The sequence below is a fragment of the Rattus norvegicus genome, chromosome 17, assembly GCF_021556685.1.
Source record: "Rattus norvegicus strain SHRSP/BbbUtx chromosome 17, alternate assembly SHRSP_T2T, whole genome shotgun sequence".
NCBI classification, from domain to species: domain Eukaryota; kingdom Metazoa; phylum Chordata; class Mammalia; order Rodentia; family Muridae; genus Rattus; species Rattus norvegicus.
In genome coordinates, this window is record NC_141550.1 from 43457369 (window position 1) to 43479658 (window position 22290).

Below are 22290 nucleotides of genomic sequence, written 5' to 3' on the forward strand. Positions count from 1 at the left end.
ATAGAGCAACGTTTTACGAACTGAAACACTCTTTCTTTGTGAATTCAGTTAGTTCCCAGTAGCAGGCTCTTGTAATATGTGTACTTTTAAAGATTTATCAAAATTTGGTGAGCCGAATATCAGTAACTTGGTGAATTCTGTTAGTTCCAAATAGGCCGCAGTAGCAATAAGTGGACTGTTCGGGATATAGAAAAATTTTCACGAATGAAATCAAAATTTCTAGGTGAATTCAGTGAGTTCCCAATGGGACATGCTTCTTTGAGTGTGCTTTTCAATATATAGCAACATTTTATGGAACGGAATCTAAGTATCATGGTGAATTCAGTAGGTTCCCAAAAGGATTCGCATGTATTAAGCTTGTTATTCAATATAGAGCAAGATTTTAACGAACTGAAAAACTGTTTCTTTGTGAATTCAGTTAGTTCCCAGTAGCACACTCTTGTAATATCTGTACTTTTAAAGATTTATCAAAATTTGGTGGTCCGAATCTCAGTAACTTGGTGAAATCAGTTCCCAATAGGCCGCAGTAGTAATAAGTGGTCTGTTCGGGATATATAAAAATTTTCACGAATGGAATTAGAATTTCTAGGCGAATTCAGAGAGATCCAAATGGGACATGCTTGGATGAGTGTGCTTTTCAATATATAGCAACAATTTAAGGAACGGAATCTAAGTATCATGGTGAATTCAGTAGGTTCCAAAAAGGATTCGCATATAATAAGCTAGTTATTCAAGATAGAGCAACGTTTTAACGAACTCAAACACTGTTTCTTTGTGAATTCAGTTAGTTCCCAGTAGCAGGCTCTTGTAATAGGTGTACATTTAAAGATTTATCAAAATTTGGTGAGCCGAATCTCTGTAACTTTGTGATTCAGTTAGTTCCTAGCAGGCCGCAATAGTAATAAGTGGACTGTTCGGGATATAGAAAAATTTTCGAAATGGAATCAAAATTTCTAGGTGAATTCAGTGAGTTCCCAATGGGACATGCCTGTGTGAGTGTGATTTTCAATATATAACAACATTTTAAGGAACGGAATCAAAGTATCACGTTGAATTCCGTAGGTTGCCAATAGGATTCGCATGTAATCTGGTTGTTATTCAAGATAGAGCAACGTTTTAACGAACTGAAACACTGTTTCTTTGTGAATTCAGTTAGTTCCCATTAGCACCCTCTTGTAATATATGTACTTTTAAAGATTTATCAAAATTTGGTGAGCCGAATCTCTGTAACTTTGTGAATTCAGTTAGTTTCTAGTAGGCCGCAATAGTAATAAGTGGACTGGTCGGGATATAGAAAAATTTTCACGAATGGAATTAACATTTCTAGGCAAATTCAGAGAATTCCAAATGGGACATGCTTCTATGAGTGTGCTTCTCAATATATAGCAAAATTTTAATTAACGGAATCTAAGTATCTAGTTGAATTCAGTAGGTTCCCAATAGGATTCGCATGTAATAATCTTCTTATTCGAGATAGAGCAATGTTTTAACGAACTGAAACACTGTTTCTTTGTGAATTCAGTTAGTTCCCTGTAGCATGCTCTTGTAATATGTGTACTTTTAAAGATTTATCAATATTTGGTGAGCCGAATCTCAGTAACTTGGTGAAATCAGTTAGTTCCCAAGAGGCCGCAGTAGTACTAATTGGACTGTTCGGGATATAGAAAAGTTTTCACGAATGGTATCAAAATTTCTAGGTGAATTCAGTGAGTTCCCAATGGGACATGCCTGTGTGAGTGTGCTTTTCAATATATAGCAACATTTTAAGGAACAGAATCAAAATATCATGTTGAATTCTGTTTGTTTCCAAGAGGATTCACATTTATTCAGGTTCTTATTAAAGATAGAGCAAAGTTTTTACGAACTGAAACACTGTTTCTTTGTGAATTCAGTTAGTTCCCAGTAGCACCCTCTTGTAATATGTGTACTTTTAAAGAATTTACAAATTTGGAGAGCCGAATCTCTAACTTTGAGAATTCAGTTAGTTCGTAGTAGGCCTCAATAGTAATAAGTGGACTGTTTGGCATATAGAAAAATTGTCAGGAATTTAATCAAAATTTTTAGGTGAATTCAGAGAGTTCCCAATGTGACAGGCTTGTGTCAGTGTGCTTTTCAATATATAGCAACATTTTAAGGAACGGAATCTAAGTATCATGGTGAATTCAGTAGGTTCCCAATAGGATTCGCATGTAATAAGCTTGTTATTCAAGATAGAGCAATGTTTTAACGAACTGAAACACTGTTTCTTTGTGAATTCAGTTAGTTCCCAGTAGCAGGCTCTTGTAATAAGTGTACTTTAAAGATTTATCAAAATTTGGTGAGCCGAATCTCAGTAACTTGGTGAATTGATTTAGTTCCCAATAGGCCGCAGTAGTAATAAGTGGACTGTTCAGGATAGAGAAAAATTTCCACGAATGGAATTAAAATTTCTAGGCGAAATAACTGAGTTCCCAATGGGACATGCTTGTATGAGTGTGATATTCAATATATAGCAACATTTTAAGGAACGGAATCTAAGTATCATGGTGAATTCCTTAGCTTCCCAAAAGGATTCGCATGTAATAAGCTTGTTATTCAAGATTGAGCAACGTTTTAACGAACCTAAACACTGTTTCTTTGTGAATTACTTAGTTCCCAGTAGAAGGCTCTTGTCATAGGTGTACTTTTAAAGATTTATCAAAATTTGTTGAGCCGAATCCCAGTAAATTGGTGAATTCAGTTAGTTCCCAGTAGGCCGCAGCAGTACTAAGTGGACTGTTTGGGGTATATAAAATTTTTCACTAATGGAATCAAAATTTCTAGGTGAATTCAGTGAGTTCCCAAAGGGACATGCCTGTGTGAGTGTTCTTTTCCATATAGAGCAACATTTTAACGAACGGAATCTAAGTATCACGTTGAATACAGTATTTTCCCAATAGGATTCGCATGTAATCAGGTTGTTATTAAAGATAGAGCAACGTTTTTACGAACTGAAACACTGTTTCTTTGTGAATTCAGTTACTTCCCAGTAGCACCCACTTGAATATGTGTACTTTAAAGATTTATCAAAATTTGGTGAGCCGAATCTCTATAAATTTGTGAATTCAGTTAGTTCCTAGTAGGCCGCAATAGTAATAAGTGGACTGTTTGGGATATAGAAAAATTTTCAGGAATTGAATCAAAATTTGTAGGCGAATTCAGTGAGTTTCCACGGGACATGCTTCTTTGAGTGTGCTTTTCAATATATTGCAACATTTTATGGAACGGAATCTAAGTATCATGGTGAATTCAGTAGGTTCCCAAAAGGATTCGCATGTAATAAGCTTGTTATTCAATATAGAGCAAGATTTTAACGAACTGAAAAACTGTGTCTTTGTGAATTCAGTTACTCCCCAGTAGCACACTCTTGTAATATCTGTACTTTTAAAGATTTATCAAAATTTGGTGGTCCGAATCTCAGTAACTTGGTGAAATCAGTTCCCAATAGGCCGCAGTAGTAATAAGTGGACTGTTCAGGATATAGAAAAATTTTAACGAATGGAATTAAAATTTCTAGGCGAATTCAGTGAGTTTCAAACGGGACATGCTTGTATGAGTGTGCTTTTCAATATACAGCAACATTTTAAGGAACGGAATCTAAGTATCACGTTAAATTCAGTAGGTTCCCAATAGGATTCGCATGTAATAAGCTTGTTATTCGAGATAGAGCAATGTTGAAACGAACTGAAACACGGTTTCTTTGTGAATTCAGTTAGTTCCCAGTAGCAGGCTCTTGTAATATGTGTACTTTTAAAGATTTTTCAAAATTTGGTGAGCCGAATATCAGTAACTTGGTGAATTCAGTTAGTTCCCAATAGGCCGCAGTAGTAATAAGTGGAATGTTCGGGATATAGAAAAATTTTCACGAATGGAATCAAATTTCTAGGCAAATTCAGTGAGTTCCAAATGGGACATGCTTGTATGAGTGTGCTTTTCGATATATAGCAACATTTTAATTAACGGACTCTAAGTATCACGTTGAATTCAGTAGGTTCCCAATAAGATTCGAATGCAATAAGCTTGTTTTCGAGATAGAGCAATGTTTTAACGAACTGAAACACAGTTTCTTTGTGAATTCAGTTAGTTCCCTGTAGCAGGCTCTTGTAATATGTGTACTTTTAAAGATTTTCAAAATTTGGTGAGCCGAATATCAGTAACTTGGATTAATCACTTAGTTCCAAATAGGCCGCAGTAGTACTCAGTGGACTGTTCGGGATATAGAAAAATTTTCACGAATGGTATCAAAATTTCTATGTGAATTAAGTGAGTTCCCAATGGGACATGCCTGTGTGGGTGTGCTTTTCAATATATAGCAACATTTTAAGGAACGGAATCTAAGTATCACGTTGAATTCAGAAGGTTCCCAATAGGATTCGCATGAAATCAGGGTGTTATTCAAGATACAGCAACGATTTAACGAACTGAAACACTGTTTCTTTGTGAATTCAGTTACTTCCCAGTAGCACCCACTTGATTATGTGTACTTTTAAAGATTGATCAAAATTTGGTGAGCTGAATCTCTGTTACTTGGTGAATTCAGTTAGTTCCTAGTAGGCCGCAATAGTAATAAGTGTACTGTTCGGGATAGAGAAAAATTTTCATGAATTGAATCAAAATTTCTAGGCGAATCCAGTGAGTTCCCATTGGGACATTCTTGTTTGAGTGTGCTTTCCAATATATAGCAACATTTTAAGGGACGGAATCTAAGTATCATGGTGAATTCTGTAGGTTCCCATTAGGATTCACATGTAATAATCTTGTTATTCGAGATAGAGCAACGTTTTAACGCACTGAAACACTGTTTCTTTGTGAATTCAGTTAGTTCCCAGTAGCAGGCTCTTGTAATATGTGTACTTTTAAAGATTTATCAAAATTTGGTGAGCCGAATCTCAGTAATTTTGTGAATTCAGTTAGTTCCCAATAGGCCGCAGTAGTACTAAGAGGACTGTTTGGGGTATATAAAAATTTTCACGAATGAATCAAAATTTCTAGGTGAATTCAGTGATTTCCCAATGGGACATGCCTGTGTGAGTGTGCTTTTCAATATATGACAACATTTTAAGGAACAGAATCTAAGTGTCACGTTGAATTCAGTAGGTTCCCAGTAGGATTCACATGGAATCAAGTTGTTATTAAAGATAGAGCAACGTTTTTATGAACTGAAACACTGTTTCTTTGTGAATTCAGTTAGTTCCCTGTAGCAGGCTCTTGTAATATGTGTACTTTTAAAGATATATCAAAATTTGGTGAGCCGAATCTCAGTAACTTTCTGAATTCAGTTAGTTCCCAATATCCCGCAGTAGTACTAAGTGGACTGTTCGGGATATAGAAAAAGTTTCACGAATGGAATTAAAATTTCTAGGCGAAATCAGTGAGTCCCCAATGGGACATGCTTGTACGAGTGTGCTTTTCAATATATAGCAACATTTTAAGGAACAGAATCTAAGTATCATGGTGAATTCAGTAGGTTCCCAAAAGGATTCGCATGTAATAAGCTTGATATTCAAGATAGAGCAACGTTTTAACGAACTGAAACACTGTTTCTTTGTCAAGTACTTAGTTCCCAGTGCAGGCTCTTGTAATATGTGTACTTTTAAAGATTTATCAAAATTTGGTGAGTCGAATCTCAGTAACTTGGTGAATTCAGTTCCGAATAGGCCACAGTAATAATAAGTGGACTGTTCGGGATATAGAAAAATTTTAACGAATGGAATTAAAATATGTAGGCGAATTCAGTGAGTTCCAAACCGGACATGCTTGTATGAGTGTGCTTTTCAATATATAGCAACATTTTAAGGAACGGAATCTAAGTATCACGTTGAATTCAGTAGGTTCGCAATAGGATTCGCATGTAATAAGCTTGTTATTCGAGATAGAGCAATGTTTAAACGAACTGAAACACGGTTTCTTTGTGAATTCAGTTAGTTCCCAGTAGCAGGCTCTTGTAATATGTGTACTTGTAAAGATTTATCAAAATTTGGTGAGCCGAATATCAGTAACCTGGTGAATTCAGTTAGTTCCCAATCGGCCGCAGTAGTACTAAGAGGACTGTTCAGGATATAGAAAATTTTTCACGAATGGAATCAAAATTTTTAGGTGAATTCAGTGAGTTCCCCTTGGGACATGCTTGTTTGAGTGTGCTTTTCAATATATAGCAACATTTTAAGGAATGGAATCTAAGTATCACGTTGAATTCAGTAGGTTCCCAATAGGATTCACATGTAATCAGGTTGTTATTCAAGATACAGCAACCTTTTAACGAACTGAAACACTGTTTCTTTGTGAATTCAGTTAGTTCCCAGTAGCACCCTCTTGTAATATGTGTACTTTTAAAGATTGATCAAAATTTGGTGAGCCGAATCTTTGTAACTTGGTGAATTCAGTTAGTTCCTATTAGGCCGCAATATAATAAGTGTACTGTTCGGGATATAGAATAATTTTCATGAATTGAATCAAAATTTCTAGGCGAATTCACTGAGTTCCCCTTGGGACATGCTTGTTTGAGTGTGCTTTTCAATATATAGCAACATTTTAAGGAACGGAATCTAATTATCACGTTGAATTCAATAGTTTCCCAATAGGATTCGCATGTAATCAGGTTGTCATTCAAGATAGAGCAAAGTTTTAACGAACTGAAACACTGTTTCTTTGTGAATTCCGTTAGTTCCCAGTAGCATCGTCTTGTAATATGTGTACTTTTGAAGATTTATCAAAATTTGGTGAGCCGAATCTCAGTAACTTTGTGAATTCACTTAGTTCCTAGAAGGCCGCAATAGTAATAAGTGGACAGTTCGGGATATAGAAAAATTTTCAGGAATTGATTCAAAATTTCTATGCGAATTCACTGAGTCCCAATGGGAGATGCTTGTATGAGTGTGCATTTCAAGATATATAACCATTTTAACGAACAGAATCTAAGTGTCATGGTGAATTCAGTAGGTTCCCCCTATGTTTTGCATGTAACAAGAGTAGTATTAAAGGTAGAGCTAAGTTTTAACGACCTGAAACACCGTTTCTTTCTGCATTCAGTTAGTTCCCATTAACAGGCTCTTGTAAAATGTGTACTTTTAAAGATTTATCAAAATTTGGTGAGCCGAATCTCAGTAACTTGGTGAATTCAGTTAGTTCCCAATAGGCCGCAGTTGTAATAAGTGGACTGTTCGGGATATAGAAAAATTTTCACGAATGGAATTAAAATTTCTAGGCGAATTCAGTGAGTTGCAAATGGGACATGCTTTTATGAGTGTGCTTTTCAGTATATAGCAATACTTTAAGTAATGAAATCTAAGTATCACGTTGAATTCAGTAGGTTCCCAATAGGATTCGCATGTAATAAGCTTGTTATTCGAGATAGAGCAACGTTTTAACGAACTAAAACACTGTTTCTTTGTGAATTCAGTTAGTTCCCAGTAGCAGGCTCTTGTAATTTGTATACTTTTAAGGTTTTATCAAAATTTGGTGAGCTGAATCTCAAAATTGGTGAAAACAGTTAATTCCTAGTAGGCCGCAATAGTAATACGTGGACTGTTCTGGATAAAAAAAAATGTTCACGAATGGAATCAAAATTTCTAGGTGAATTCAGTGAGTTCACAATGGGATATGCTTGTTTGAGTGTGCTTTTCAAGATATAGCAACATTTTAAAGATCGGAATCTAAGTATCACGTTGAATTCAGTAGGTTCCCAAAAGGATTCGCATGTAATAAGCTTGTTATTCGAGATAGAGCAATGTTTTAACGAACTGCTTCACGGTTTCTTTGTGAATTCAGTTAGTTCCCAGTAGCAGGCTCTTGTAATATGTGTACTTTTAAAGATTTAACAAAATATGGTGAGCCGAATCTGAGTAAATTGGTGAATTCGGTTAGTTCCCAATAGGCCGCAGTAGTAATTAGTGTACTGTTCGGGATATTGAAAAATTTTCACGAATTGAATCAAAATTTCTAGGCGAATTCAGTGAGTTCCGAATGGGACATGCTTGTATGAGTGTGCTGTTCAATACGTAGCAACATTTTAATGAACGGAATCTAAGTATAATAGTGAACACAGTACTTTCCCCATAGGATTCGTATGTAATAAGCTTGTTATTCAAGATAGTGCAACGGTTTAACAAACTGAATCACTGTTTCTTTGTGAATTCAGTTAGTTCCCAGTAGCAGGCTCTTGTAATATGTGTACTGTTAAAGATTTATCAAAAATTCGTGAGCAGAATCTCAGTAACTTGGTGAATTATGTTAGTTCCTAGTAAGCCGCAATAGTAATAAGTGGACTGTTCTGGATATAGAAAAATTTTCATGAATTGAATCATAATTTCTAGTTGAATTCAGTGAATTCCCAAGGCGACATGCTTTTATAAGTGTTTTTTACAATATATAGAAACATTTTAAGGAACGGAATCTAAGTATCATGGTGAATTCAGTAGGTTTCCAATAGAATTCGCATGTAATAAGCTTGTTATTCGATATAGAGCAACGTTTCAATGAACTGACACTCTTTCTTTGTGAATTCAGTTAGTTCCCAGTAGCAGGCTCTTGTAATATGTGTACTTTTAAAGATATTTAAAATTTGGTGAGCCGAATCTCAGTAACTTGGTGAATTCAGTTAGTTCCCAATAGGCCACAGTAGTAATAAGTGGAGTGTTCGGGATATAGAAAAATTTCACGATTTAAATCAAAATTTCTAGGGGATTCAGTGAGTTCCCAATGGACATGCTGGTATGAGTGTGCTTTTCAATATATAGTAACATTTTACGAAACGGAATCTAAGTATCACTTTGAATTCAGTAGGTTCCCAATAGGATTCGCATGTAATAAGGATGTTATTCGAGCTAGAGCAATGTTTTAACGACCTAAAACACTGTTTCTTTGTGAATTCAGTTCCCAGTAGCAGGCTCTTGTATTATGTGTACTTTTAAAGATTTATGAAAATTTTGTGAGCCGAATCTCAGTAAATTGGTGAATACAGTTAATTCCTAGTAGGCCGCAATAGTAATAAGTGTAGTGTTCGGGATATAGAAAAATTTTCACGAATTGAATCAAAATTTCTAGGCGAATTCAGTGAGTTCCCAATTTGACATGCTTGTATGAATGTGCTTTTAAATATATAGAAACATTTTAAGGAACGGAATATTTGTATCACGTTGAATTCTGTAGGTTCCCAATAGGATTTGCATGAAATCAGGTTGTTATTCAAGATAGAGTAACGTTTTAACGAACTGAAACACTGTTTCTTTGTGAATTCAGTTAGTTCCCAGTAGCGGGCTCTTGTAATATGTGTACTTTTAAAGATTTATCAAAATATGGTGAGCCGAACCTCAGTAATTTGGTGAATTAAGTTAGTTCCCAATAGGCTGCAGTAGTAATAAGTGGACTGTTCGGGATATTGAAAAATTTTCACGAATGGAATCAAAATTTCTACGTTAATTCAGTGAGTTCCCAATGGGACATGCTTATATGAGTGTGCTTTTCAATATATATCAAAATTTTAAGGAACGGAATATAAATATCAAGTGGAATTCAGTAGGTTCCCAGTAGGATTCGCATGTAAAACGGTTGTTATTCAAGTAGATCAACGTTCTAACCACAGAAAAACTGTTTCTTTGTGAATTCAGTTAGTTCCTAGTAGCAGGCTCTTGTAGTATGTGTACTTTTAAAGATTTATCAAAATTTGGTGAGCCGAATCTCAGTTACATGGTGAATTCAGTTAGTTCCCAATAGGCCGCAGTAGTAATAAGTGGTCTGTTCGGGATATAGAAAAACTTTCACAAATGGAATTAAAATTTCTAGGCGAAATCAGTGAGTTCCCAATGGGACATGCTTGTATGAGTGAGCTTTTCATTATATAGCAAAATTTTAAGGAACGGAATCTAAGTGTCATGGTGTATTCAGTAGGTTCCCAATAGGATTCGCATGTAATAAGCTTGTTATTCGAGATAGAGCAACGTTTTAACGAACTGAAACACTGTTTCTTGTGATTTCAGTTAGTTCCCAGTAGCAGGCTCTTGTAATATGTGTACTTTTAAAGATTTATCAAAATTTGGTGAGCCGAATCTCAGTAACTTGGTGAATTCAGTGAGTTCCCAATAGGCCGCAGAGGTACTTAGTGGACTGTTCGGGATATAGACAAATTTTCATGAATGGAGTCAAAATTTCTAGGTGTATTCAGTGAGTTCCCAATGGGACATGCCTGTGTGAGTGTGCTTTTAAATGTATAGCAACATTTTAAGGAACGGAATCTAAGTATCACGTTGAATTCAGTAGGTTCCCAATAGGATTCGCATGTAATAAGCTTGTTATTCGAGACAGAGCAACGTTTTAACGAACTGAACCCTGTTTCTTTGTGATTTCAGTTAGGTCCCAGTAGCAGGCTCTTGTAATATGTGTACTTTTAAAGATTTATCAAAATTTGGTGAGCCAAATCTCAGTAACTTTGTGAATTCAGTTAGTTCCTAGAAGGCCGCAATAGTAATTGGTGGACAGTTGGGATACATAAAATTTCCAGGAATTGAATCAAAATTTCTAGGCGAATTCAGTGAATTCCCAATGGGACATGCTTCTTTGAGTGTGCTTTTCAATATATAGCAACATTTTATGGAACGGAATCTAAGTATCATGGTGAATTCAGTAGGTTCCCAAAAGGATTCGCATGTAATAAGCTTGTTATTCAATAAAGAGCAAGATTTTAACGAACTGAAAAACTGTTTCTTTGTGAATTCAGTTAGTTCCCAGTAGCACACTCTTGTAATATCTGTACTTTTAAAGATTTATCAAAATTTGGTGGTCCGAATCTCAGTAACTTGGTGAAATCAGTTCCCAATAGGCCGCAGTAGTAATAAGTGGACTGTTCGGGATATATAAAAATTTTCACGAATGGAATTATAATTTCTAGGCGAATTCAGAGAGATCCAAATGGGACATGCTTGGATGAGTGTGCTTTTCAATATATAGCAATATTTTAAGGAACGGATCTAAGCATCACGTTGAATTCAGTAGGTTCCCAATAGGATTCGCATGTAATCAGGTTGTTATTCAAGATAGAGCAAAGTTTTAACGAACTGAACATTGTTTCTTTGTGAATTCAGTTAGTTCCCAGTAGCAGCCTCTTGTAATATGTGTACTTTTAAAGATTTATCAAAATTTGGTGAGCCGAATCTCTGTAACTTTGTGAATTCGGTTAGTTCCTAGTAGGCCGCAATAGTAATAAGTGGACTGTTCGGGATATAGAAAAATTTTCAGGAATTGAATCAAAATTTCTAGGCGAATTCAGTGACTTCCCAATGGGACATGCTTGTTTGAGTGTGCTTTTCAATATACAGCAACATTTTAAGGAACTGAATCTAAGTATCATGGTGAATTCAGTAGGTTCCAAAAGGATTCGCATGTAATAAGCTTGTTATTCAAGATAGAGCAACGTTTTAACGAACTGAAACACTGCGTCTTTGTGAATTCAGTTAGTTCCCAGTAGCAGGCTCTTGTAAAATGTGTACTTTTAAAGATTTATCAAAATATGGTGAGCCGAATCTGAGAAACTTGGTGATTTCAGTTAATTCCCAATAGGCCGCAGTAGTAATAAGTGTACTGTTCGGGATATTGAAAAATTTTCACGAATTTAATTAAAATTTCTAGGCGAATTCAGTGAGTTCCGAATGGGACATGATTGTATGAGTGTGCTTTTCAATACATAGCAATATTTTAAGGAACGGAATCTAAGTATCATGGTGAATTCAGTAGGTTTCCAATAGTAATCGCATGTAATAAGCTTGTTATTCGATATAGAGCAACGTTTTAACAAACTGACACTGTTTCTTTGTGAATTCAGTTAGTTCCCAGTAGCAGGCTCTTGTAATATGTGTACTTTTAAAGATATTTCAAAATTTGGTGAGCCGAATCTCAGTAACTTGGTGAATCAGTTAGTTCCCAATAGGCCCAGTAGTAGTAAGTCGAGTGTTCGGGATAGAGAAAAATTTTCACGAATGGAATTAAAATTTCTAGGCTAATTCAGTGAGTTCCAAACGGGACATGCTTGTATGAGTTCGCTCTTCAATATATAGCAACATTTTAAGGAACGGAATCTAAGTATCACGTTGAATTCAGTAGGTTCCCAATAGGATTCGCATGTAATAAGCTTGTTATTCGAGACAGAGCAACGTTTTAACGAACTGAACCCGGTTTCTTTGTGATTTCAGTTAGGTCCCAGTAGCAGGCTCTTGTAATATGTGTACTTTTAAAGATTTATCAAAATTTGGTGAGCCAAATCTCAGTAACTTTGTGAATTCAGTTAGTTCCTAGAAGGCCGCAATAGTAATTGGTGGACAGTTCGGGATACATAAAATTTCCAGGAATTGAATCAAAATTTCTAGGCGAATTCAGTGAGTTCCCAATGGGACATGCTTCTTTGAGTGTGCTTTTCAATATATAGCAACATTTTATGGAACGGAATCTAAGTATCATGGTGAATTCAGTAGGTTCCCAAAAGGATTCGCATGTAATAAGCTTGTTATTCAATATAGAGCAAGATTTTAACGAACTGAAAAACTGTTTCTTTGTGAATTCAGTTAGTTCCCAGTAGCACACTCTTGTAATATCTGTACTTTTAAAGATTTATCAAAATTTGGTGGTCCGAATCTCAGTAACTTGGAGAAATCAGTTTCCAATAGGCCGCAGTAGTAATAAGTGGACTGTTCGGGATATATAAAAATTTTCACGAATGGAATTAGCATTTCTAGGCGAATTCAGAGAGATCCAAATGGGACATGCTTGGATGAGTGTGCTTTTCAATATATAGCAACATTTTAAGGAACGGAATCTAAGTATCACGTTGAATTCAGTAGGTTGCCAATAGGATTCGCATGTAATCAGGTTGTTATTCAAGATAGAGCAACGTTTTAACGAACTGAAAAACTGTTTCTTTGTGAATTCAGTTAGATCCTAGTAGCAGGCTCTTGTAATATGTGTTCTTTCAAAGATTTATCAAAATTTCGTGGGCCTAATCTCAGTAACTTGGTGAAGTCAGTTAGGTCCCAATAGGCCGCAGTAGTAATGAGTGGACTGTTCGGGATATAGAAAAAATTCACGAATGGAATGAAAATTTCTAAGCGAATTCAGTGAGATCCCAATGGGACATGCTGGTATGAGTGTGCTTTTCAAGATATAGCAACATTTTAAGGACGGAGTCTAAGTATCATGGTGAATTCATAAGGATCCCAATAGGATTCGCATGTAATAAGCTTGTTATTGGAGATAGAGCATGGTTTTAATGAACTGAAACACTGTTTTTTTGTGAATTCAGTTAGTTCCCAGTAGCAGGCTCTTGTAGTATGTGTACTTTTAAAGATTTATCAAAATTTCGTGAGCCGAATCTCAGTAAATTGGTGAATACAGGTAATTCCTAGTGGGCCGCAATAGTACTAAGTGTACTGTTCGGGATATAGAAAATTTTTCACGAATTGAATCAAAATTACTAGGCCAATTCAGAGAGTTCCCAATATGACATGCTTGTATGAATGTGCTTTTAAATATATAAAAACATTTTAAGGAACGGAATCTAAATATCACGTTGAATTCAGTAGGTTCCCAATAGGATTCGCATGTAATCAGGTTGTTATTCAAGATAGAGAAACGTTTTAACAAACTGAAACACTGTTTCTTTGTGATTTCAGTTAGTTCCCAGTAGCAGGCTCTTGTAATATGTGTACTTTTAAAGATTTATCAACTTGGTGAGCCGAATCTCAGCAACTTTGTGAATTCAGTTAGTTCCTAGAAGGCCGCAATAGTAATAAGTGGACAGTTCGGGATATAGAAAAATTTTCAGGAATTGAATCAAAATTTCTAGGCAAATTCAGTGAGATCCCAATGGGTCAAGGTGTATGAGTGTGCTTTTCAATATATAGCAATATTTTAAGGAACGGAATCAAAGTATCACGGTGAATTCAGTAAGATCCCAATAGGATTCTCATGTAATCAGGTTGTTATTCAAGATAGAGCAACGTTTTAACGAACTGAAACACTGTTTCTTTGTGAATTCAGTTAGTTCCCAGTAGCAGGCTCTTGTAATATGTGTTCTTTTAAAGATTTATCAAATTTCGTGAGCCGAATCTCAGTAACTTGGTGAAGTCATTTAGTTCCCAATAGGCCGCAGTAGTAATAAGTGTATTTTTCGGGATATAGAAAAAATTCACGAATGGAATCAAAATTTCTAGGCGAATTAAGTGAGATCCCAAAGGGACATGCTTGCATGAGTGGGCTTTTCAAGATATACAAAAATTTTAAGGAATGTAGTCTAAGTATCACGTTGAATTCTGTAGGTTCCCAATAGGATTCAAAGGAATAAGCTTGTTATTCAAGATAGAGCAGCGTTTTATCGAACTGAAACACTGTTTATTTGTGAATAAAGTTAGTTCCCAGTAGCAGGATCTTGTAGTATGTGTACTTTTAAAGATTTATCAAAATTTCGTGAGCCGCATCTCAGGAAATTAGTGAATCAGTTAATTCCTAGTAGGCCGCAATAGTAATATGTGGACTGTTTGGGATAAAGAAAAATTTTCACGAATGGAATCAAAATTTCTAGGTGAATTCAGTGAGTTCCCAATGGGACATGCTTGTTTGAGTGTGCTTTTCAAGATATAGCAACATTTTAACTTACGGAATCTAAGTATCATGATGAATTCAGCAGGTTCCCAATAGGATTCGCATGTAATATGAGTACTATTCAAGATAGAGCAACGTTTTAACGAACCGAAACACTCTTCTTTGTGATTTCAGTTAGTTCCCACTTCAGGCTCTAGTTATATGTGTACTTTTAAAGATTTATCAAAATTTCGTGAGCCGAATCTCAGTAACTTGATGAATTCAGTTAGTTCCCAATAGGCTGCAATAGTAATAAGTGGACTGCTCGGGATACAGAATAATTTTCACGAATGGAATCAAAGTTTCTAGGCGAATTCACTGAGTCCCAATGGGAGAGGCTTGTATGAGTGTGCTTTTCAACAATATAACCATTTTAACGAACGGAATATAAGTATCATGGTGAATTCAGTATGTTTCCCATATGATTCGCACGTAACAAGAGTAGTATTAAAGGTAGAGCGAAGTTTTACTGACCTGAAACTCCGTTTCTTTGTGAATTCAGTTAGTTCCCATAAGCAGGCTCTTGTAATATGTGTACTTTTAAAGATTTATCAAAATTTCGTGAGCCGAATCTCAGTAACTTGGTGAATTCAGTTAGTTCATAGTAAGCCGCAATAGTAATAAGGGGGCTGTTCTGGATATAAAAAATTTTCACGAGATGAATCATAATTTCTAGGCGAATTCAGTGAGTTCCCTAGGGGACATGCTTGTATGAGTGTTTTTTACAACATATAGCAACATTTTAAGGAACGAAATCTAAGTATCATGGTTAAATCAGTAGGTTCCCAATAGGATTCGCATGTAATAAGCTTGTTATTCGATATAGAGCAAGGATTTAACGAAGTGAAACACTGTTTCTTTGTGAATTCAGTTAGTTCCCTGTAGCAGGCTCTTGTAATATGTGTACTTTTAAAGATTTATCAAAATTTGGTGAGCCGAATCTCTGTAACTTTGTGAATTGAGTTAGTTCCTAGTAGTCCGCAAGAGTAATAAGTGGCCTGTTCGGGATATAGAAAAATTTTCAGGAATTGAATCAAAATTTCTAGGCGAATTCAGTGAGTTCCCATTGGGACATGCTTGTTTGAGTGTGCTTTTCAATATATAGCAACATTTTCAGGAACTGAATCTAAGTATCATGGTGAATTCAGTAGGTTCCAAATAGGATTCGCATTTAATAAGCTTGTTATTCAAGATGGAGCAACGTTTTAACTAACTGAAACACTGTTTATTTTTTAATTCAGTTAGTTCCCAGTAGCAGGCTCTTGTAATATGTGTATTTTTAAAGATTTATCAAAATATGGTGAGCCGAATCTGAGTAACTTGGTGAATTCAGTTAGTTCCCAATAGGCCGCAGTAGTAGTAAGTGGAGTGTTCGGGATATAGAAAAATTTTCACGAATGGAATTAAAATTTCTAGGCGAATTCAGTGAGTTCCAAATGGGACATGCTTGTATGAGTGTGCTTTTCAATATATAGAAACAATTTAAGGAACGGAATCTACGTATCACGTTGAATTCAGTAGGTTCCCAATAGGATTCGCATGTAATAAGCTTGTTATTCGAGATAGAGCAACGATTTAACGAACTGAAACCCTGTTTCTTTGTGATTTCAGTTAGGTCCCAGTAGCAGGCTCTTGTAATATGTGTACTTTTAAAGATTTATCAATATTTGGCGAGGCAAATCTCAGTAACTTTGTGAATTCAGTTAGATCCTAGAAGGCCGCAATAGTAATTGGTGGACAGTTCGGGATACATAAAAATTTCCAGGAACTGAATCAAAATTTCTAGGCGAATTCAGTGAGTTCCCAATGGGACATGCTTGTATGAGTGTTCTTTTCAATATATACAACCTTTAGAGGAACGGAATCTAAGTATCATGGTGAATTCAGTAAGTTCCCAATAGGATTCGTATGTAATAAGCTTGTTATTCAAGATACAGCAACGTTTTAACGAACTGAAACACTGTTTCTTTGTGAATTCAGTTACTTCCCAGTAGCAGTCTCTTGTAATATGTGTACTTTTAAAGATTTATCAAAATTTCGTGGGCCTAATCTCAGTAACTTGGTGAAGTCAGTTAGTTCCCAATAGGCCGCAGTAGTACTAATTGGACTGTTCGGGATATAGAAAAGTTTTCACGAATGGTATCAAAATTTCTAGGTGAATTCAGTGAGTTCCCAATGGGACATGCCTGTGTGAGTGTGCTTTTCAATATATAGCAACATTTTAAGGAACAGATTCAAAATATCATGTTGAATTCTGTTTGTTTCCAAGAGGATTCACATTTATTCAGGTTCTTATTAAAGATAGAGCAAAGTTTTTACGAACTGAAACACTGTTTCTTTGTGAATTCAGTTAGTTCCCAGTAGCACCCTCTTGTAATATGTGTACTTTTAAAGAATTATCAAAATTTGGAGAGCCGAATCTCTAACTTTGAGAATTCAGTTAGTTCCTAGTAGGCCTCAATAGTAATAAGTGGACTGTTTGGCATATAGAAAAATTGTCAGGAATTTAATCAAAATTTTTAGGTGAATTCAGAGAGTTCCCAATGTGACAGGCTTGTGTCAGTGTGCTTTTCAATATATAGCAACATTTTAAGGAACGGAATCTAAGTATCATGGTGAATTCAGTAGGTTCCCAATAGGATTCGCATGTAATAAGCTTGTTATTCAAGATAGAGCAATGTTTAAACGAACTGAAACACTGTTTCTTTGTGAATTCAGTTAGTTCCCAGTAGCAGGCTCTTATAATATGTGTACTTTTAAAGATTTATCAAAATTTGGTGAGCCGAATATCAGTAACTTGGTGAATTGAGTTAGTTCCCAATAGGCCGCAGTAGTAATAAGTGGAATGTTCGGGATTTAGAAAAATTTTCACGAATGGAATTAAAATTTCTAGGCGAAATCAGTGAGTTCCCAATGGGACATCCTTGTATGACTGTGCCTTTCAATATATAGCAACATTTTAAGGAACGGAATCTAAGTATCATGGTGAATTCCGTAGGTTCCCAAAAGGATTCGCATGTAATAAGCTTGTTATTCAAGATAGAGCAACGTTTTAACGAACTGAAACACTGTTTCTTTGTGAATTACTTAGTTCCCAGTAGCAGGCTCTTGTAATATGTGTACTTTTAAAGATTTATCGAAATTTGGTGAGCCGAATCTCAGTAACTTGGTGAAATCACTTAGTTCCCAATAGGCCGCAGTAGTACGAAGTGGACTGTTCGGGATATAGAAAAATTTTCACGAATAGAATTAAAATTTCTAGGTGAATTCAGTGAGTTCCCAATGGGACATGCCTGTGTGAGTGTGCTTTTCAATATATAGCAACATTATAAGGAACAGAATATAAGTATCACATTGAATTCATTAGGTTCCCAGTAGGATTCACATGTAATAATCTTGTTATTTGAGATAGAGCAATATTTAACGAACTGAAACACTGTTTCTTTGTGAATTCAGTAAGTTCCCTGTAGCAGGCTCTTGTAATATGTGTACTTTTAAAGATTTATCGAAATTTGGTGAGCCGATCTCAGTAACTTTGTGAAATCACTTAGTTCCCAATAGGCCGCAGTAGTACTTTGAACTGTTTGGAATATAGAAAAGTTTTCACGAATGGAATCAAAATTTCTAGGTGAATTCAGTGAGTTCCCAATGGGACATGCCTGTGTGAGTGTGCTTTTCAATATATAGCAACATTTTAAGGAACGGAATCAAAGTATCACGTTGAATTCAGTAGTTTCCCAATAGGATTCACATTTAATCAGGTTCTTATTAAAGATAGAGCAAAGTTTTTACGAACTGAAACACTGTTTCTTTGTGAATTCAGTTAGTTCCCACTAGCACCCTCTTGTAATATGTGTACTTTTAAACATTTATCAAAATTTGGTCAGCCGAATCTCTGTAAATTTGTGAATTCAGTTAGTTCCTAGTGGCCGCAATAGTAATAAGTGGACTGTTCAAAATATAGAAAAATTTTCAGGAATTGAATTAAAATTTCTAGGCAAATTCAGTGAGTTTCAAACGGGACATGCTTGTATGAGTGTGCTTTTCAATATACAGCAAAATTTTAAGGAACGGAATCTAAGTATCACGTTGAATTCAGTAGGTTCCCAATAGGTTTCGCATGTAATAAGCTTGTTATTCGAGATAGAGCAATGTTGAAACGAACTGAAACACGGTTTCTTTGTGAATTCAGTTAGTTCCCAGTAGCAGGCTCTTGTAATATGTGTACTTTTAAAGATTTTTCAAAATTTGGTGAGCCGAATATCAGAAATTGGTGAATTCATTTAGTTCCCAATAGGCCGCAGTAGTAATAAGTTTACTGTTCGGGATATAGAAAAATTTTCACGAATGGAATCAAAATTTCTAGGTGAATCAGTGAGTTCCCAATGGGACATGCCTGTGTGAGTGTGCTTTTCAATATATAGCAACATTTTAAGGAACGGAATCTAAGTATTTTGGTGAAATCAGTAGGTTCCCAATAGGATTAGCATGTAATAAGCTTGTTATTCAAGATAGAGCAATGTTTTAACGAACTGAAACACTGTTTCTTTGTGAATTCAGTTAGTTCCCAGTAGCAGGCTCTTGTAATAAGTGTACTTTAAAGATTTATCAAAATTTGGTGAGCCGAATCTCAGTAACTTGGTGAATTGATTTAGTTCCCAATAGGCCGCAGTAGTAATAAGTGGAATGTTCGGGATATAGAAAAATTTCCACGAATGGAATTAAAATTTCTAGGCGAAATAACTGAGTTCCCAATGGGACATGCTTGTATGAGTGTGATTTTCAATATATAGCAACATTTTAAGGAACGGAATCTAAGTATCATGGTGAATTCCTTAGCTTCCCAAAAGGATTCGCATGTAATCAGGTTGTTATTAAAGATAGAGCAACGTTTTTACGAACTGAAACACTGTTTCTTTGTGAATTCAGTTACTTCCCAGTAGCACCCACTTGAATATGTGTACTTTAAAGATTTATCAAAATTTGGTGAGCCGAATCTCTATAAATTTGTGAATTCAGTTAGTTCCTAGTAGGCCGCAATAGTAATAAGTGGACTGTTTGGGATATAGAAAAATTTTCAGGAATTGAATCAAAATTTGTAGGCGAATTCAGTGAGTTTCCACGGGACATGCTTCTTTGAGTGTGCTTTTCAATATATTGCAACATTTTATGGAACGGAATCTAAGTATCATGGTGAATTCAGTAGGTTCCCAAAAGGATTCGCATGTAATAAGCTTGTTATTCAATATAGAGCAAGATTTTAACGAACTGAAAAACTGTGTCTTTGTGAATTCAGTTAGTCCCCAGTAGCACACTCTTGTAATATCTGTACTTTTAAAGATTTATCAAAATTTGGTGGTCCGAATCTCAGTAACTTGGTGAAATCAGTTCCCAATAGGCCGCAGTAGTAATAAGTGGACTGTTCAGGATATAGAAAAATTTTAACGAATGGAATTAAAATTTCTAGGCGAATTCAGTGAGTTTCAAACGGGACATGCTTGTATGAGTGTGCTTTTCAATATACAGCAACATTTTAAGGAACGGAATCTAAGTATCACGTTAAATTCAGTAGGTTCCCAATAGGATTCGCATGTAATAAGCTTGTTATTCGAGATAGAGCAATGTTGAAACGAACTGAAACACGGTTTCTTTGTGAATTCAGTTAGTTCCCAGTAGCAGGCTCTTGTAATATGTGTACTTTTAAAGATTTTTCAAAATTTGGTGAGCCGAATCTCAGTAACTTGGATTAATCACTTAGTTCCAAATAGGCCGCAGTAGTACTATTTGGACAGTTCGGGATATAGAAAAATTTTCACGAATGGAATCAAAATTTCTATGTGAATTAAGTGAGTTCCCAATGGGACATGCCTGTGTGGGTGTGCTTTTCAATATATAGCAACATTTTAAGGAACGGAATCTAAGTATCACGTTGAATTCAGAAGGTTCCCAATAGGATTCGCATGAAATCAGGGTGTTATTCAAGATACAGCAACGATTTAACGAACTGAAACACTGTTTCTTTGTGAATTCAGTTACTTCCCAGTAGCACCCACTTGATTATGTGTACTTTTAAAGATTGATCAAAATTTGGTGAGCTGAATCTCTGTTACTTGGTGAATTCAGTTAGTTCCTAGTAGGCCGCAATAGTAATAAGTGTACTGTTCGGGATAGAGAAAAATTTTCATGAATTGAATCAAAATTTCTAGGCGAATCCAGTGAGTTCCCATTGGGACATTCTTGTTTGAGTGTGCTTTCCAATATATAGCAACATTTTAAGGGACGGAATCTAAGTATCATGGTGAATTCTGTAGGTTCCCATTAGGATTCACATGTAATAATCTTGTTATTCGAGATAGAGCAACGTTTTAACGCACTGAAACACTGTTTCTTTGTGAATTCAGTTAGTTCCCAGTAGCAGGCTCTTGTAATATGTGTACTTTTAAAGATTTATCAAAATTTGGTGAGCCGAATCTCAGTAATTTTGTGAATTCAGTTAGTTCCCAATAGGCCGCAGTAGTACTAAGAGGACTGTTTGGGGTATATAAAAATTTTCACGAATGAATCAAAATTTCTAGGTGAATTCAGTGATTTCCCAATGGGACATGCCTGTGTGAGTGTGCTTTTCAATATATGACAACATTTTAAGGAACAGAATCTAAGTATCACGTTGAATTCAGTAGGTTCCCAGTAGGATTCACATGGAATCAAGTTGTTATTAAAGATAGAGCAACGTTTTTATGAACTGAAACACTGTTTCTTTGTGAATTCAGTTAGTTCCCTGTAGCAGGCTCTTGTAATATGTGTACTTTTAAAGATATATCAAAATTTGGTGAGCCGAATCTCAGTAACTTTCTGAATTCAGTTAGTTCCCAATATCCCGCAGTAGTACTAAGTGGACTGTTCGGGATATAGAAAAAGTTTCACGAATGGAATTAAAATTTCTAGGCGAAATCAGTGAGTCCCCAATGGGACATGCTTGTATGAGTGTGCTTTTCAATATATAGCAACATTTTAAGGAACAGAATCTAAGTATCATGGTGAATTCAGTAGGTTCCCAAAAGGATTCGCATGTAATAAGCTTGATATTCAAGATAGAGCAACGTTTTAACGAACTGAAACACTGTTTCTTTGTCAAGTACTTAGTTCCCAGTAGCAGGCTCTTGTAATATGTGTACTTTTAAAGATTTATCAAAATTTGGTGAGTCGAATCTCAGTAACTTGGTGAATTCAGTTCCGAATAGGCCACAGTAATAATAAGTGGACTGTTCGGGATATAGAAAAATTTTAACGAATGGAATTAAAATATGTAGGCGAATTCAGTGAGTTCCAAACCGGACATGCTTGTATGAGTGTGCTTTTCAATATATAGCAACATTTTAAGGAACGGAATCTAAGTATCACGTTGAATTCAGTAGGTTCCCAATAGGATTCGCATGTAATAAGCTTGTTATTCGAGATAGAGCAATGTTTAAACGAACTGAAACACGGTTTCTTTGTGAATTCAGTTAGTTCCCAGTAGCAGGCTCTTGTAATATGTGTACTTGTAAAGATTTATCAAAATTTGGTGAGCCGAATATCAGTAACCTGGTGAATTCAGTTAGTTCCCAATCGGCCGCAGTAGTACTAAGAGGACTGTTCAGGATATAGAAAATT